Consider the following 18,697-nt stretch of genomic DNA (forward strand, 5'->3'; position numbering starts at 1 on the left):
CTACGTATGACAAATACTCACGACTTCTTGATGGCTGTCACTAGAAGAAGAGTTTTGCTTCAACACTGCCACAGAGTGGGAAGAGGTGGAGGAAGAGGAGTCTTCTTTAAGGCAAAAGGAGAATTGTTTCTCTAGCTCTACTTTCTAACTTGTTTATTTATTTTATTTTTAAAAATTTTTATTGGGGTATAATTGCTTTACAATGGTGTGTTAGTTTCTGCTTTATAACAAAGTGAATCAGTTGTACATATACATATGTTCCCATATCTCTTACCTCTTGCATCTCCCTCCCTCTCACCCTCCCTGTCTCACCCCTCTAGGTGGTCACAAAACACCAAGCTGATCTCCCTGTGCTATGCGGCTGCTTCCCACTAGCTATCTACTTTACATTTAGTAGTGTATATATGTCCATGCCACTCTCTCACTTTGTCACAGCTTACCCTTCCCCCTCCCCATATCTTCAAGTCCATTCTCTAGTAGGTCTGTGTCTTTATTCCCGTCTTGCCCCTAGGTTCTTCATGACCTTTTTTTTTTTTTTCCTTAGATTCCACATATACATGTTAGCATACCATATTTGTTTTTCTCTTTCTGACTTACTTCACGCTGTATGACAGACTCTAGGTCCATCCACCTCACTACAAATAACTCAATTTCGTTTCTTTTCATGGCTGAGTAACATTCCATTGTATATATGTGCCACATCTTCTTTATCCATTCATCTGTCGATGGACACTTAGGTTGCTTCCATGTCCTGCCTATTGTAAATAGAGCTGCAATGAACATTGTGGTACATGACTCTTTTTGAATTATGGTTTTCTCAGGGTATACGCCCAGTAGTGGGATTGCTGGGTCGTATGGTAGTTCTATTTTTAGTTTTTTAAGGAACCTCCATACTGTTCTCCATAGTGGCTGTATCAATTTACCTTCCCACCAACAGTGCAAGAGTGTTCCCTGCAAGAGTGTTCCCTTTTCTCCACACCCTCTCCAGCATTTATTGTCTCTAGATTTTTTGATGATGGCCATTCTGACCGGTGTGAGATGATATCTCATTGTAGTTTTGATTTGCATTTCTCTAATGATTAATGATGTTGAGCATTCTTTCATGTGTTTGCTGGCAATCTGTATATCTTCTTTGGAGAAATGTCTATTTAGGTCTTCTGCCCATTTGTGGATTGGGTTGTTTGTTTTTTTGATATTGAGCTGCATGAGCTGCTTGTAAATTTTGGAGATTGTCAGTTGCTGCATTTGCAAGTATTTTCTCCCATTCTGAGGGTTGTCTTTTCCTCTTTATGGTTTCCTTTGCTGTCCAAAAGCTTTTAAGTTTCATTAGGTCCCATTTGTTTATTTTTGTTTTTATTTCCATTTCTCTAGGAGGTGGGTCAAAAGGATCTTGCTGTGGTTTATGTCATAGAGTGTTCTGCCTATGTTTTCCTCTAAGAGTTTGAGAGTGTCTGGCCTTACATTTAGGTCTTTAATCCATTTTGAGTTTATTTTTGTGTACGGTGTTAGGGAGTGATCTAATCTCATACTTTTACATGTAGCTGTCCAGTTTTCCCAGCACCACTTATAGAAGAGGCTGTCTTTTCTGCACTGTATATTCTTGCCTCCTTTATCGAAGATAAGGTGACCATATGTGCGTGGGTTTATCTCTGGGCTCTATCCTGTGCCATTGATCTATATTTCCCATGTTTATTTTTTAAAACTGCCATTTCTCAAACCAAGCTATGGTGACAGGTTGAGAACAGTGGTTATTTTTGGAAGGTAAATACCTGAAAGGAGACACTAGGGGAGTCTTGGGTGCTGTAGCTTATCCGTGTGCTCGTTGCACTGGTGTGATCGGCTTGTGGAAATTTATCAGGCTGCAGTCTCATGGTATGTGCACTTTTCTGTGTGTGTATTATATTTTCACTTAAAAAGCTTTTTTAGGGCTTCCCTGGTGGCGCAGTGGTTGAGAGTCCGCCTGCCGATGCAGGGGACGCGGGTTCGTGCCCCTGTCCGGGAGGATCCCACATGCCGCGGAGCGGCTGGGCCCATGAGCCATAGCCGCTGAGCCTGCGCATCTGGAGCCTGTGCTCCACAACGGGAGAGGCCACAACAGTGAGGGGCCCGAGTACCGCAAAAAAAAAAAAAAAAAAAGCTTTTTTAATGAACAAAAGTGAAGGGTCAACTGCAGATGTCCAGCCAGGACCAAATCACCCAGCTGGCCCTCAGACTCTTAAGCAATAATAAATTGTTGTTTTAAGATTAAAAAAAAATTGCCATTTCTCTTTTATGTTTTTGACAGTGAAGAGAAGACCAATATGGCTGATATGAGTCATAGAATAAACTCCCCCAGTTCACTGTACCCACACCTGCTGCTTCATTTCTAGAAAACGTGCTCAGAAAGTATTCAAGAGGGTCAAAATCCTTGTCCTCCTCAACCATCCAATGCACTGGGTTTTGGCAAAATGTGCTGGTTTTAGTCTATTGTTTTGCCTACCAAAAATTCCATTCCAACCCATGGATTACGAATCTCTAACTTCTGGGGTTCAGGGATAGTTGGAAAACTATTATTTCCTTTTTGTAAGGAGGGAAAAAGTCTTTAAAAATAAGCTCTTAAGATTTCTCTGGGCAATAGAGAGGTTTTTCAAAATCCCAGTTTGAATGAAATTTAAATGAATTAGTAAGCAGATCAAATTTCCTCAGTTTTAAAGGAGAAATATGTGCCAGGCACAATGTGGTTTTATTGAACCCTCTGCTTCTCAGCGTTTGAAATGTTTAGCAAATCCCAAATTTTGAGGGCGATGGTTTGTGGTGAGCAAATTGAGGTGACCAAACTTTCAGTTGATTCTAAGTCTCCAGAGGTTAAAAACTGCTGCATTAACTCCCTAGTTCTCAGCATATATTTAAAGTAAGCGTGGTCTTTTATCTGGTGATATGTGTTTGGATTGTTGTATTTCACTACAGAAATTCCAGATGTGTGTTGTAATGTACGTCTGCTCCTCGCCTTTCACTCTGTCTGCCGGTTCTACACTCCCCGCCCCAGGAGAGTAGACTAACCCTCTGATTGTCTCCAGTTGTCCCCTCCAATCTCTCTCACCTACCACTGACAGATTTATTCCCCAAGCTCAACTCCTACCATGTCAGCAGCCCCCACCCCACTCCAAATTCTTCACTGGCTCCCCAATGTCTACTTAGTTATATTTATAATATTTATTCTGGTATTCATGGTCCTCCACGATGTGATGCCAACTTAGTTTTCCATTTTTGTCTCCCACCAGTCCCCTTGCAGATAGATAGGTCTCTGTTTTTGCTGTTTTTTCCCCTGCCAGGTCCCTCAAATTTCTGTATGATTCCCATACTCCTTCTCAGTTGAATACTATCTCCATCTATTGAAATGCCATCAGCCTTTCGAAAGCCCACCTCAAGTAATTCCTTCTCACTTCCCAGTCAGATGCATTCAGATCCTCTGTGAGTCCCCCTAATGCTTTACAGTTGGTATTGGAGTAACCTGCGTTCTTAGCTCTCCTGCTATGTAGCAGCTGCTGCATACACTACTGTGAGCCCTGTCAGGCTAGGCTCATGTCTTGTACAGTATGGTGGCTGGCTTAAAAGGTGTTCATTGGATGAGGGGATGAAGGAATAGGTGATTATTTATTATTAATTTTTAACCATCAAAAAAAATGGAAGTATAGTTGATCTACAATGTTGTGTTAGTTTCAGGTGTACAGCAAAGTGATTTAGTTATACACATATATACATCTATTCTTTTTTCAGAATCTTTTCCATTATAGATTACAAGATACTGGATATAGCTCCCTGTGCTATACAGTCGGTACTTGCTGTTTATCTATTTTATATATAGTAGTGTGTATATGTTAATCCCAAACTCCTAATTTATCTGTCCCCTTCCACCCCATCCCTGTTGGTAACCATAAATTTTCTTTCTGTATCTGTGAGTCTATTTCTGTTTTGTAAACAAGTTCATTTGTATCATTTTTTTAAGATTCCACATATAAGTGATATCATATGGCATTTGTCTTTCTCTTTCTGATTTACTTCACTTAACATGACAATCTCTAGGTCTATCCATGTTGCTGCAAATGGCATTGTTTCATCCTTTTTTATGGCTGAGTAATATTCCATTGTGCATATCTGTCTATCTCTATATATATCTCACATATTCTTTATGGAATAAGGTGATTACTGGTTGAGATATAAACTTTTTATTTTTCTTTTCTCCTGTGGCACATTATCTTTCTCATGATAGATACCACCACAGAGTTGTTGAATTGAATGAATTGTCCAGAGCAGGGAAGATTCATTCATCTTACACGACAAATAACAGGGTGATCTCCTGTGCAGAAGAACTTGAACTTCTATTTCTTTTCTGAATTTGTTGGGTTTTCTGAAATGATGTTAAGTATATCTTTAGAATAGTGGTAGATTAGCACTAAGTGTATCCATCAGTAGAGGCCTGGATCTCCAAAAGCTTTCAGAAGAGGATCATTTATATTTTATTCTTTGGAAAGGAAGTTCATCTAAGTGAATTCCTTTCTCTTTATGGGTTACGATAGCTGCTTGAATTATAGTTCACTTGAGTGGATCCTCTGATTTAATGGATTGAATCAAGTGGGTATTATATGAAGGTGGAATATAACTCTTTAAATGCAAACATCCACTCTGGTTTAGTAGAGCTTGAGATTTTTACTTGTACATCGAGATTTGTCTCTTATGGCACATGGCTGTCTATGGGTTACAGTGGATCTTAGTTGTAATCACATCGGCAGCTCTTGGTGTAGGACACTGTTAAGGAAACGCTCCCGCTAAGACTCACACCATTAACAGGCCATGGAAAGCTATAGATTTTCATATTGAGTTAGATCAGAGAGAAGAAGGAATTGTTTTAGATGGTTATTCCAGTGTCCACTTGCATGGGTACCTGAACTGTCCCCAAAGGTATAACTGATATACTTAATCTAGAACAAGCACCCCTGGCCTCCTATTCCAAGCAAAAACAGGGCTTGGGGAAAGGGGGTGATGGGACTAAGAAATATTGAGCACCTACTAGTTAGTTTACATATGTCATCCTACTTAATTCTCAGAAAAGTGGGTATTGTGAAGTTGGTATTACTAGGTATATTCTACAGATGAAGCAATGGACTTGGAAAAGTTTACTAATTTATCCAAAGTTGCACAACTGATAAGTAGCAGAGCAGGGACTGGAACCCTGGTCTATCTGACCTTTCAAGATGCTCTGTTCATTATATTCTGCTCTTTATAGGAAAGGACAAAGGACAGGGGACATGTGGCAGTCCAGCACGGGATCGTAGTTTCCCTGAGGCACAGTGATGCATCAATACTCAAGGAATCTCAGATTTCCTTCCTTTTTTAAAAACATAGTAAAACAAAAGCAAAAGACGGACATTTCAATGTAATTCATAAATACAAGTGTTTTAAAAACAAAGATTTAAACGTTGAAGATTAAAATCGGTATCATTGAACAGGAATGTCAGAGTGAGAAATACTGTAGGGCTAATATTGAAAGACAACCTGTAAAATAACTAGAGAACAACCAGAGAAATAAATTCACAGCAAAACTTGGAAGTGATTCTTTGTATGTAACTTCCCTGTTTCTCTCACTAAATGTACAAATGGAATATTGGGAGGTAAATAATAAATCACTTGTGGGTTTTAAAATTGAAAACACATGTATTACTGACACTGACTTAAATGTGATTTGATTATTATGTTATTACACAAAGAAATTCACAGACATTGGTTAGTACCTCAAGCTTTGGAAAAGACAAACATTTTTGTTGTGTACATAGAACAGAGCGGCAGTTTCTGGGGAAGGGAAAGAGTGGGAGGTACTTGGGCAAACAGGCTGCTCAAAATAAAACTGTGACAGGATGCACACAGGCCTCGTGTTTAACCATTTCTGAGCCGGGCCTTAAAGTCTCCTAGGATTTTTACCTGAAGGGCGTCTGCTGATTCCGACGTGGTCTGAGAGTGTAATCTTACACTTGTTTCACATGGCCCGTGGGCTTTCTCTCCTTTTCTCCTGTCTTCTTCCCTCTAGAAGACACATCTACCTTTTATGTGTTTTCTAAATATTTCTGATTACCTCTATAACGTTAAATAATATTCTAACCAGGAATGGTTATTTAATAAATACCTAATATCCTTTGGTAGGTGTCAGTGAATGAAAATGAAGTCCTTTAGGCATGAATTGGCTGGTTTTTTTCTGAGTCTCTCTTGGTGCTTAGATCTAAGCAGTGTGGCAAACACTGGGAAAGCTCCACCCACACATATTCATTGAGCACTTACTCTGTGCAAGCCACTGTGCACTTGAATCCACAGAATTTTCAAGACAGTGTTTCTGCCCTCAACTACTCAGAGGAAGGCGGTGGGATGCCTCGTCATCACCTTCATTACTTTGTTTCTACTTCAGCTGTGGTGGGTAAGGGGTACTTCAATATAAAAATGCCTCGAAATTATCATATAAAGTGGAAAATACGAGCAAGAGAAAGATTATTCGTCTAGTGGGCTCTACGCTCAAGAATACGATGATTCACTTTGCCCCTTGCCCTGGATGGAGTCAGAAGCCTATCTTTCCACAAGGGATAGAGGCTAGATGGTGCCTGGGATGTACGTAGGGGACGTGGCAGGGTGGAGAGGGTGAGAGGACAGAGCAGGAGAAAAGGAACGAGGAAGGGAGGTCAAAAGAGGAGGGACAGGGCTTCCCTGGTGGCGCAGTGGTTGAGAGTCCACCGGCAGGTGCGGGGGGGGGGGGGGCGCGGGTTCGTGCCCCGGTCCGGGAAGATCCCACATGCCGTGGAGCGGCTGGGCCCGTGAGCCGTGGCCGCTGGGCCTGCGCGTCCGGAGCCTGTGCTCCGCGGCGGGAGAGGCCACAGCGGTGAGGGGCCCGCGTAGCGCAAAAAAAAAAAAAAGAGGAGGGACATACAAGCACCTGTTGGAGGTGGTCTCTGTACTAACGAAAGCCAATCTGAGAAGAAATGTAAGGAATTTGTTGTAGCACCCTCTGAGTCCCACATGGGTTTGCGATTTCCTACCAATGAGGTCATGTTTTTCCTGGCAATGGACTGGGTCTTGCATGTTCTTCCAGATGAGGTGAAGCCTAACTGCAGGGGTAGAGTAGTCAGTAAGAAATACGTTCTTATTCTTAGGACTATAGAGTCCATAGAGCTCTAAAAACAAGCTTATAGCAGCCTGTGTTTTAAAAAAAGTGAATATACGTACAACCTGGTAAAGCTGTAGAAAAACCCACTCAAGTAGGAGCTGTGGAGATGCAAATGGCAAGGAGTGAAAGTGGTGACAAAGAAATGCACGAAGAAGTATATGAAGTGTCTGTGCTGAGGTTTCTCTTGCCTTCCCTATCGTCGCTCATTAGCAGTGGATTGCTCAGAGCAAAGAGTTTAATTATGCGCCTGAAGGAAGGGCAGAGAGGGAGGGAAGGCAGAGACATGACAGCTGTGGAATCAGTTCAGCTAAAGGACTTGTGGAGAGACCCAGAGGAGGACTGTCCGTGATTGTCTCAAAAGCTCATCTCTCCTTTTCCTTCCCTCCCCTTCCTTTCCCTTTCCTTCTTTCTTCCTTCCTTTCCTTCTCCAAACATTAAATAAGGGTTTACTTTGGTCCAGACGCTGGGTGGTGTTGGGGGTGAGGGATGATGATGACATGGCCTCTTCCCTCAGAGAGTTCCCTGTCAAGAGGGGAGCCCACTCCTGTCCCTCCACGGCAGTAATAGTCGAAAACCGGAATCCTGGCTTTGGAGGGTGATATCTCTACTCTCTTGGGACCTCCAACTGCCCTTCTAGCAGGCAGCTAGTGTCGCTGGATAACTAAGCAGTGCCCTCAGGGTGTCTGGGTCTCCAGGAGCGGCTATGACGCCATGATGGTGCTTGTGCCAGCGTTTGTCCCTTCTTCACGTAGGTGAGCCGTGTTAGCACGGTCCTACCGCTCTACTTGGAGTCTCAGCCAGTGGGGCTATCTAGCTAGGCAGAGCCAAGAGACTGTGATAAAAGAGTGTAATTCCAAGGAAAGAGCCTTTGGTCTATAGTGAGCTTACCAGGCTCAAGCCCTGGTTTTCCCATTCATCAGTCTTCTGGGTAAAGAATTGAAATTAATCCACACAGTGCATGCACAATAAAGATTAGCGGAATGGGTAAGGACAGCCCTAGTCAGAATGCAACGATCAGCTGGGAAGAGTCACTTAACCAATCAATGAATACCTTAGCTTGACTTAGTTCACAATTAGATAGGCAACATCAAACAGATAGATTCTGATGGAAGGGGCAGAAGGAACAGTCTCAAGCTTGGGGTTCTATCTCAGAAGGGCAGCCTCTGCTTTGGGGAGAGCTGGAAGTTGGGGTGGAGAGGCTGAGAGAGGAGATAGAGGATGTTGGAAAGTCTTCTCCATCCTTCCCAGTGGTGGCTGGTGTTCTGCACTGGATTCCCATAGCAACCCCACCTCTATGTTCAGCAAAGCAGTTATTCACGCAAGGCAGAATTGTCATATTTACTTGTTTTCTCAGCCACTAAAATGTTAGTTCCTTGAGGGCAGGAGCTATGCCTTAATGACCTTTTAATCCCCAGCATTTAGCACAATGGAATGAGTTAAGGTGTGAAAGTCGAAGAAAAACTTCATCGATTTGGTAATTTTGCCCAGAGTTCCCAGTTCTCCAACAACAACAACAAAACCCTGAACTAATAATAGCTATCCTCATTCCAAGTTTATAAGCAGAGAAACAGAGTACCGAAAGGTTAAAGAACTCAGTTAAAAAAAACCAAAACAACAAAAACCTAGAACAAGTAGAAGAAGAGGCATCAAGAGTTCCCACCTCTCAGTAACTGATATTGTTTCTTTGTCTCCCACAATAGAATTAATAATTTTAAAAAATCAGGTTCTGCTTCAGCTGAGGTGTTTTAAACTTTCCATTTTCTGCAACTAAAGCTCTGTTAGTTGTTTTCAATGATCAGCTTTCTGATAAGAATTAAGAGGATGGATGTCAAATGTCACTTTGGTAGCTTGTGTTTGATTCAAGTGTACGTGCTAAGCCAGCTTTCCCACTGTATAGAAATCAGTCCCTTTCTCAAAAAGCCAGGGTCTCTCTCTTGGTAAAAAGCAAAATCTGCCCAGCTTCTTCAGTGTCCTAGAGAACATCTCTCTCTGTATGACAAGTCACAGTCTGCCCTCTTGATGACCTGATTGGGTTGACAGATTTCACACTGTTTAAGAATGAAGAGTGAGGAGTGTGCTCTCTGGAGACTCTCCAGAACGATTCTTCAAAGTGTCAGAAAGATCACAACAGGGCGTAAAGTTCAGAAGTTCAGTTAAGTTTAAGGTCCCTCACCCTGGAAAGTTTTCATTAATTTTTTTTTTCTCCTTCTTGTACATCCCAATGAATGCTGCAGTTGCAAATTTCTCAGCATGACTTGGTCAAAACCCACTCAAAATTATGCCAAGAATCTGCTTTTAAAGCTATGCTGTCAAAATTTGCAGCCCTAGGAGGCTTAGATAATTCAGAAAGTATCCGATTTTCAGTAACCAGATTTCTAGCTATACTGAATTTCAGATTCTTTCAGGAGCCCCAACTCTGAAATATTTTTCGTAAAAGCAACCAAACTCTCTGAAATTTACGTTAAGAGTACTTATTCTTTACCAACTGTAAGCCAACAAACTTTACAGTTAACAAGCTGTAAACAATAAAACTCCTGTAATAATAACAAAATAGAATATTTTTATAGTTGCTTTAGAAGCCATAGAGCTAATGTTTTATATTTAAGATACTTTAGAACCAAATGCTATCACTGATAAATAGAAAGCTCAAAGTGGATTAATGACTACCCATTAGTTAGCAGTGAAGAGCTTAAACAACGAAACCCAGGAGTGCTACTGGATTTATGAGATCAGCGTGGGAGGCACTTGGGAAATGTTGGGGGCATTTTTGGTCACCACAACGACAGAAAGAGCCTGAACGGAATTCAGTGGAAGGGAGCCAGGAACACTGGATGTGCTGAAGGGTGTGGGATAGTTCCACACATCAAAGAGTTGTCCTGTATCTTGTTCCAGCTTTTCAACGGCCACTCAGGTATTCATGTAGGTGAAAAGTCTGTTTATAATTATCTGAACCTGGAACCTACTCCTGTTTCCTTGTTTTACATATAAGCACAAAATATTCTTTTGCAAAGTTTAATATTCCTTTTTCAGGAATGCAACTACTATGCAAATTAAGGGAGGAATGTAATTTTGGCAGGGAGGGGTGGTGGGCAGGACTTTATCAGAAGTTGTTCTCCATCTTGGGAAATCACCAGTGGCAAAACTGCTTATGATGTTGGATTGCGTTACCTACGTAACACCCTTGCACCAGTCTGTAGTAGTAGCTGTCATTCACAGCGATTCTGCATGGAGATGCAGTATTTGACTACATCATTGTGCCTTCTAAGGTGGTTATCCCCAAGGATTTACATATTGAAAACATTATTTAAGTCACACGTTGCCTGTATTGTATTTTTGCTTTCTAATACAGCCAGGACCTTAGATTGATTTTTTTTCGAACTTACGTGAACAAGTAGGTTACAGATTTCGTTTCAAGATAGTATAGGAGGACATTATAAATTATGTGCTATAAAATGGAAGCACTGAGTCTGAGAAGGTTAAAAGCCATTCTGCCATACAAAAACTTAGCTGGTGAAGGTGGTAAAGCAACAGACTTCAGTCTTGTAAGACGGTCCTCATAAGGATGCAGGATGTGTCTTGCTCCAAGCAAGAACTAAAGTCAGAGTCTCCCCCAGTTTCATTCATCCACCAGCCATTATTATGGTCTTTACCATATCTACTTACACCGCTGTGTACCTAGTACCTTTCTTTAAATCAAGTGAGTTCATTTTTACTTAAGTGTATCTTGTATTAATTTGGTATCAATAAAAAATAGATTTGATGTGCTAGTTACATTTTCCCTAGTACATTAAAATAAATATGTAACTATTAAAGGAAAAGATCTTCCTGTAACAAGATCTTCTTGTGTATCCTTTGGTATGTACATCACACTTTGGGAAATGGTGCTATAAATGATACATACTAATGAAGGCTATAGGCTCGAAAATACAGCTTAAGGGCAAAGGATGATGCAGTCATATGTTTGTGGGTTTTCTGTGGTGCGCGGGCCTCTCACTGTTGTGGCCTCTCTCATTGCGGAGCACAGGCTCTGGACGCGCAGGCTCAGCGGCCATGGCTCACGGGCCCAGCCGCTCCGTGGCATGTGGGATCCTCCCGGACCGGGGCACGAACCCGTGTCCCCTGCATCGGCAGGCGGACTCTCAACCACTGCGCCACCAGGGAAGCCCCAGTCATATGTTTTAATTTTCTTTGTTCCTTACAAAGAACATATGTTCCTTTTGCTAAAATATATCCTATATATTGCATTTCAAGTATTAATGCTGTGTCACAAATACGAATACTTTAGAATGGAATATATGTAATATGGTAGCTGTACCACATAATGTTGCTAGTCTTCACGTAAATACTCTTTACTGAACTCTTATTTGAAAAACTTCTTGTAACAAAGCAAACCTTCAGCCACTGTTGTCAGCATATTATGTACAAATTAACTTTAGTAAAAATAGAATATGCCATCCATAGTAACAAGTCTTTTTGAGTAAACACTTTAAATAATATATTTATTCATTCAACAAATATTTGTCAAGCCCCTACCAGGTGCAAAGCATTGTTCTGGGCACTAGGATACAGCAGTGAACAAGATAAAGTTTCTTTCCTTGTGTAGCTTATATTTTATTGACATAAGATGGGAATAAAAGCAAAATTGATTTTCATTAGTTCCGAGAAGGAAGACTAAGTTTGGCATCAGGGGATGTGCACACATGATACTGTCATTTGGCATTTAATTTTATACAGCAAAGTGATTTTAATGTTCTTTTGTTTAATGTTTAATGTTCTTTTAACAATATACTATTTTGTTGAACTCATACAGTTCAGTACCAAAAAAACAAACAACCCAATCAAAACATGGGCAAAAGATCTAAGTAGACATTTCTCCAAAGAAGACATACAGATGGCCAATAGGCACATGAAAAAATGCTCAACCTCGCTAATTATTAGAGAAATGCAAATCCAAACTACAAGGAAGTATCGCTTTTTGATGATGGTCAGATTGGCCATCAGCAAAAAGTCTACAAACAATAAATGCTGGAGAGGGTGTGGAGAAAAAGGAACCCTCTTGCACTGTTGGTGGGAATGTAAGTTGGCGCAGTCACTATGGAGAACAGTATGGAGGTTCCTTAAAAAACTAAAAATAGAGTTACCATATGACCCTGCAATCCCACTTCTGGTCATATACCCAGAGAAAACGATAATTTGAAAAAATACATGCACCCCAATGTTCACTGCAGCACTATTTACAACAGCCAAGACATAAAAGCAACCTAAATGTCCATCAACAGATGAATGGATAAAGAAGATGTGGTACACACACACACACACACACACACACACACACACACACACACACTGGAATATTACTCAGCCATAAAAAAGAATGAAATAATGCCATTTGCAGAAACATGGATGGACCTAGAGATTATCATATTAAGTGAAGTAAACCAGACAGAGAAAGACAAATGTCATATGATACTGCTTATATGTGGAATCTAAAAAAAAGATACAAATGAACTTATTTACAAAACAAAAATAGACCCACAGACATAGAAAACAAACTTATGGTTACCAAAGGGGAAAGTGGGGGAGGGATAAATTAGGAGTTTGGAATTAACATACACACACTACTATATAGAAAAGAGGTAACCAACAAGGATCTACTGTATAGCACAAGGAACTATACTTGATAATTTGTAATAACCTTTAAGGAGAAAGAATCTGAAAAAGAATATTATATATATCTGAATTACTGTGCTATATACCTGAAATTAACGTGACATTGTAAATCAACTATACTTCAATTAAAAAATATATATATTATTTTGTTGATGCTTTGCACATGTCTCATCCTGATTTAAAATTCCACTCCACAATGTAAGAAGTAGAATTTAAGAATTCCTTAATACTTCAGCTCAAGTTTTCATCTTTCATATGCAATTTAAATTGTCCTTAAATCACCTTGAGTCACCCTTCCTTAATATTCATGCCATTAATATCATTGGTAAATGGTTATCAGAGCCTCTTAATTATCATTTAAAGGAGTATAATGTGCCTTCTCTTCATCTTCTCTATTTAAAACACTTAAAACATAATACCAATGGGTGATTTAAGGTGGTAAGAGCTGTTAAATAGGTAGCTCAAAAATACTCTAAGAGAACATTCCTGTCATAAGACTATAGTGACATGTCTTACTAATTTCCATATAGTGGGTGCTTTTTACTTACCCAACTATTAATTGTTAGATGAAATTCATCCATTGTATTACTCTGTTAGTCATTTCCAAACAGCTGAAATAAAAATCCACTGCTTTAGATTATTTTCAAAGTCTCAGGTAGTACCACTGGCCTGTGCAAGTTCAGCAAATGGGAAGTTTACACATAAGAAAGCTAAAGTCTTCACAAAGATTGTTTTGAAGTTCCAGGTAATAATTGCTATTAAAAATAATTGACTCTGAAGAATTCTAAGATTCTGAGAAGTCATGAGTCACTGAAGAAAAACTAAAAGTTACGTCTCAAATAGCTTTTGTTTTAGGAATTTTTGGTTCTATTATAATTCTTTCAAAACAGGTTATTTGTGTTTGGCAATTCCCAATTTAGAGAATATTCAACTGACTAGAACATGCTTGTCTTTCAATATATTGATCAACACTTATCTTTTAAGACATTTCCCTCTGAGGTATTATCATTTATTTGTCTTTGAAATTAATTTTTTACATGAAGATTAAGATGCTTTGGCAGTGGTATCAAGAATAGTGTTTACATTTTGGAGACCTAATATTTCCCCTTAAATAATTGTTGCTATAATCAAGAGGGACAAATGTGGTAGAGAAAATACTCTAAGAGAAGAGGTCCTTTAAAAGAAGGAAGTTTGTTTCCTTTCCACTGTCAGAGCTAAGCCCTTAGAACACTGCCTGACAGAGTAGGTGCTCAATACATATCTATTTAGTGAATAAATCAGTGAAAAAGAGGATCCCAGCAGCCTTAGTGTGTCTGGAGACCTGCCTAAGGAGGATGCCATCGTCATCAGGGTGCGTGGTGGGGAGCCTTCCAGCAGAGGGTTATGGGGGATGATCCCTAGAATCTACTGTGTGGATTTGCAACCTGTGTCCCATACAGCTATGTGGACTTCTGCATCTTCTTGGTGCCTCCACTGCCTCGTGTCAATTGAAGATAATAATAATTAACAGAACCTACCACATTGTTAAGAGGGATAAATAAGGTTATACATAAAAAGTGTTTAGGGGCTTCCCTGGTGGCGCAGTGGTTGAGAGTCCGCCTGCCGATGCAGGGGACGCGGGTTCGTGCCCCGGTCCGGGAGGATCCCACGTGCCGCGGAGCGGCTGCGCCCGTGGGCCATGGCCACTGAGCCTGCGCGTCCGGAGCCTGTGCTCCGCAGCGGGAGAGGCCACAGCAGTGAGAGGCCCGCGAACCGAAAACAAAAACAAAGTGCTTAGCACATTGAACCCTCTCAATAAATATCAGCTAATTTGAGTTATAATGATACATTTTATATTGATATCGGACTGAGATCCTAGACTTTCTATGTAACAATTTGAAATAGAATTGGACATCAAGAGCAGTATATGGGGTTTTTATAAAGCATGTCATTAAAGGAGTCTTGCTCTTAGGCATAGGAGACTGGACTAAAGGTGCTGAAGTGGTACAGAATGCACTTTCATTGTACAGCCAGGAATCACTGGCCATTCCTTTGTAACTTAGTTTTAATATTAAAAAGAAGCAACCACTTGCTGTGCGAGGAACAAGGGAGGAGAAAACGTATTTTTCTTTACACACAAGCCTTCAGTGAGTCTCCATTTTATTTTTTACAGAGTAAATGACAAAACTGATATTCAAGACAGCCCCTGGTGTAGTTCTAAACAATCCCCATGGTTTAGTAAAAGTTCTGCCTAGTTTTACATCAATTCTGATTACATTCTCTCCAACTGTGCAGCTCTCTCCCTTCAACACTGCACATTCACTCTAGGATTTGAAGGCACTCAGCTTTTGAATGAACCCAGCTTTTCCCCACCTCTGGTCTTTCTTTTGAATGCACTTTAAAGAATTTCTACTTATAAAAATCCAACTGCTGTCCAAGTACCAGTGCCAACCCCTCCACGAGGTCCTTCACTAGAATGAGCAATGCTCTCTCCATGGGAACCTCCTTGGCACCTGTCAGTTTATCTGGTGTTAATTTTGCTGGTGTTTGTCTGAGTTGTGTACCAGCCTTTCCCCAAACTTTCTATCTTTCATCTCCTGTAGCTCATATCCTGGCACTCAGTATATTCTCGATAAATATGAATTGTTTAGTTTACCTTTTCTTCTTAAAAAAAAAAAGAGAGAGAGAGAGAGATTTACTCCAGGTCTTCCAAGGAGAAGGTGTTTTGGGTGGATTTTTAGTTTCCTGGTCTTTACCAAGAATTGTCTCCAAAGTAGAAAGCAAAGTGAATCTGCTAAGGCACAAAAGGAAAGAATGAGAAAAGAAGAAGAGAGGAGATGGGGGGACTTTGCTTTTTCACTTGGCAAGGATTGTCAGAAAATGGTAGGTGGGAGAGGGAAGGGGGGTACTAGGGCTTGCAATCTACACTAAGGTTAAGTTTGTTCTACTTGACTGATTCTTGGTGACTCTTGGGAGAGAAGGTGCTAGAAATCTTCACATTGCCACAGAATGCATAGCCACTGGGGGAAGAAGAGCAAGGAGGAAACGTCTCCCAACCCCCGCCTAGACATAAACTAGCTGCTGCCACAGCTGTCTTCATGTGATGAATTGGCTCCTGGGGGTGGTCACGGGGTGGGTGTGCAGGGCAGAGACACTGGAGACAGAAGTAAAACTTATTTTCATCGCTGGACATTCCTTACAGATTATATTACCCACAGAGCACAAGTAAGCCCAAGAAAGAAGAGAGGAGTCTTTGACAGGAGGTTATCATTTTCTTTGTTTTCAGTTTTGCACTGTGGGAGATGTGGGAGAGCAGGGCGGGGCAGGAATGGTGACAAGCTTATCTATACTGTGACAAGCTTATCTATAATGGTCCACACTGTGAGAAAACGGGAAAGCAATGACACAGACTTAGCTGTCCCAGGTGGGGCCAGGCCACCATGTTGTTGCTGGAATTTTCCTTTTAGTGGCACCACAGCTGTGGTCCAACAGACGCTGAGTGCTGGTGGCCAGGTGGAGCACAGAACTCTCTCTCTGGGCCACAAATGCATGGCCGTCAAGCTCAGAGGGTCCTCCAGTGCCCTGTCTCTACCACCCTCCACCTTGCTTCCTACTTCATGGAGAGATTGAAAGTCACTAGGTGGGACATTCCTTACCATTTTGCTACAAAACCTGTAAAACCTCCTACTCTGCAGACATTCTTGTCTTCGTTCTATCCATTCTATTAGATGAGCTGCTTCCTTTTCTAAGGCCAGTCCCCCTACTATGTTTCCAGGACATTTTGCTCTGTTGGGGCCCCAGGCAGGTCACCCCAAAATATGCCTCAATGGCATATTGATTATTTTGAATTAAAATTACTTAAGAAACGGCCAATGTAAGAGGGATGCTCTGATTTTCCTCTCTGTCACCCTGAAAGCAGGAAATCAACCTCTCACGTGAAAGGTGCACTCCTTGTATCTGGAGGTAGAAGGACACCCTGATCATGGACGACTGGGAATTTGGGCTGAGATGCTTGCATAAACAAACCTTATTTCTTCTTCTAATTTACAAGCCCAAACTCTGTTTAGTTTCTTCACTAACTGGGCACCTCAAACCTAAGTTTCTTCATCCTGTCAATTCTTCACAAATTTATTTTGTGTAAAAAAGTATAAAAGTAGCCTGCTTTGGCCACTTCTTAGGTTCCATTTCTATGAGTCCTTCATGCACATGAATTAAAATTTGTTTCTTTTTCTCCTTTTCATCTGTCTTGTGTCCATGTTACTATTTGTCTCTCCACAAGAACTCAAGAGGGGTAGAGGGGGAACTTCCCCCTCCCTAACAACTCCCAGTTATGACTTTTCTCTCTCATATATTCCATTGTTTTTTCTCAACTAGATCTTTCTCACCATAATTTCAGCATGCTTAAATGTCTTGCAAAAACAAAACCAAAATACTTCCAATCCCATGTTTCCAGCTACCATTTTCTCTCTACCACTTTATTTAGAAACGGACTTGGGAAAGAGATGTGTCTGGCATTGCAGGGGGAAGCTCCATAAATATTTGTTGAAAGAACGAATAAGTGAAAGAATGAAAAACTGAAAAGGGTTAATGAATCACTGCCTTCAGTATAAGTCAAATGTGTTATGTATTGTATACTCTTCCCACAAAGCACTTCTACATACGGTCATAGAGAAATAGAAATATGAATAACCGTAATAATAAAAGCTCACAGTTATTGAGGACCTGTACTGGGATGGCTACTGCACTAGCACTTTACACATATTTACCCATTACTTTTCACAATAAGCCTATGAGGTCTGTACTCTTCAATCCTTTTCCGGCCCAGGAAGTTGGAGCACAGAGAGGTCTGGGCAGCCGCTGCTGCCAGAATCAAAACCCAGGCAGCTGGCTCCCACCAGCTTCAGGGAGAATCCTTGTTTTATCTTTCCTCTCATCACAAGTGGTAAAAGTTATTTTATATCTTTAAGTTGACGTTTAAATAAGGAAGGCCGTGTGACTGTGTGGAAAAACAATGTCAGAAGGCCTGAATCCTTACTCTTTCATTACCTTGCAGTGAGTCACTTGGCCTCTCTGTTGTTTTGCTGGTTGTTTTTTTTTGCTTGTAAAACTGAAAAACAGGGCTGAAACATCTCGAGTGCCTTCATTTAAAAGCTTTGTCAAATGTAAAGTGCTGTTTAAATGTGAATTAGGAGTTTGGTTTCATGTTCTTTGGAATAAACTTCATCTTCAAAGGACAAGCCATCATTGTGAAGTACCATACGTGGCTTCGATAACTACCCAACCTCACAACTTCCAATCAGTTTTCCAAGATAGCCCAGTAAATAATGTTTTCTGGACCATGGCTGCAACTTCATTTTCTGTGTGCTGATATTACTTTATTTAGGAAAAAAGGTAAAGATTCTATTTCTGGTCAACATTGAGTTTTTTTCTTTTCAATAAAATTTCATTTTTTTTCTGAATATAAGAGGAATAAATGCTTATGATATAACAAATAGAAAAAAAGAAAAGAGGGAAATAATAATCATCTAGAAATAATCCCTGTTAAAATTCTGGTGTATTTTTAAAAACATAACTGAGATCTTCTTTTAAGTTACGCGATTTGTATCCTGCTTCTTTTTACTTCATGTATTATAAACATTTTGAGAAACTGTCTTTCAACGATGCAGTTTGCATGACAGGAAATAACCAACTCCCCCTGGAGAAAAATTAAAGCAACCAGTGGCAGCCTCAAATCTGACTTAAATTTGTCACAATAGTGATTCCATTTCCTTCTTCTTGGGGACAGTTGACAAGTGTCCTCAGCTGTCACCACCACACCCTTCTCTTTCTTATCAAAGAACACAAGGTCAGGTGATGAAATGAGCA

The 18,697-nt window shown here is 40.5% G+C and overlaps 1 protein-coding gene across 2 annotated transcripts in view; it reads right to left on the reverse strand.

Moving 5' to 3' along the window:
• The window catches only part of PDE7B (phosphodiesterase 7B), a 218,973-nt gene that overhangs the window by 51,214 nt on the left and 149,062 nt on the right, over positions 1–18,697 (reverse strand). The gene's annotated exons all lie outside the window — the stretch shown is intronic.

This window comes from Phocoena phocoena, chromosome 12 (genome assembly GCF_963924675.1).
Source record: "Phocoena phocoena chromosome 12, mPhoPho1.1, whole genome shotgun sequence".
Taxonomy (NCBI): Eukaryota; Metazoa; Chordata; class Mammalia; order Artiodactyla; family Phocoenidae; genus Phocoena; species Phocoena phocoena.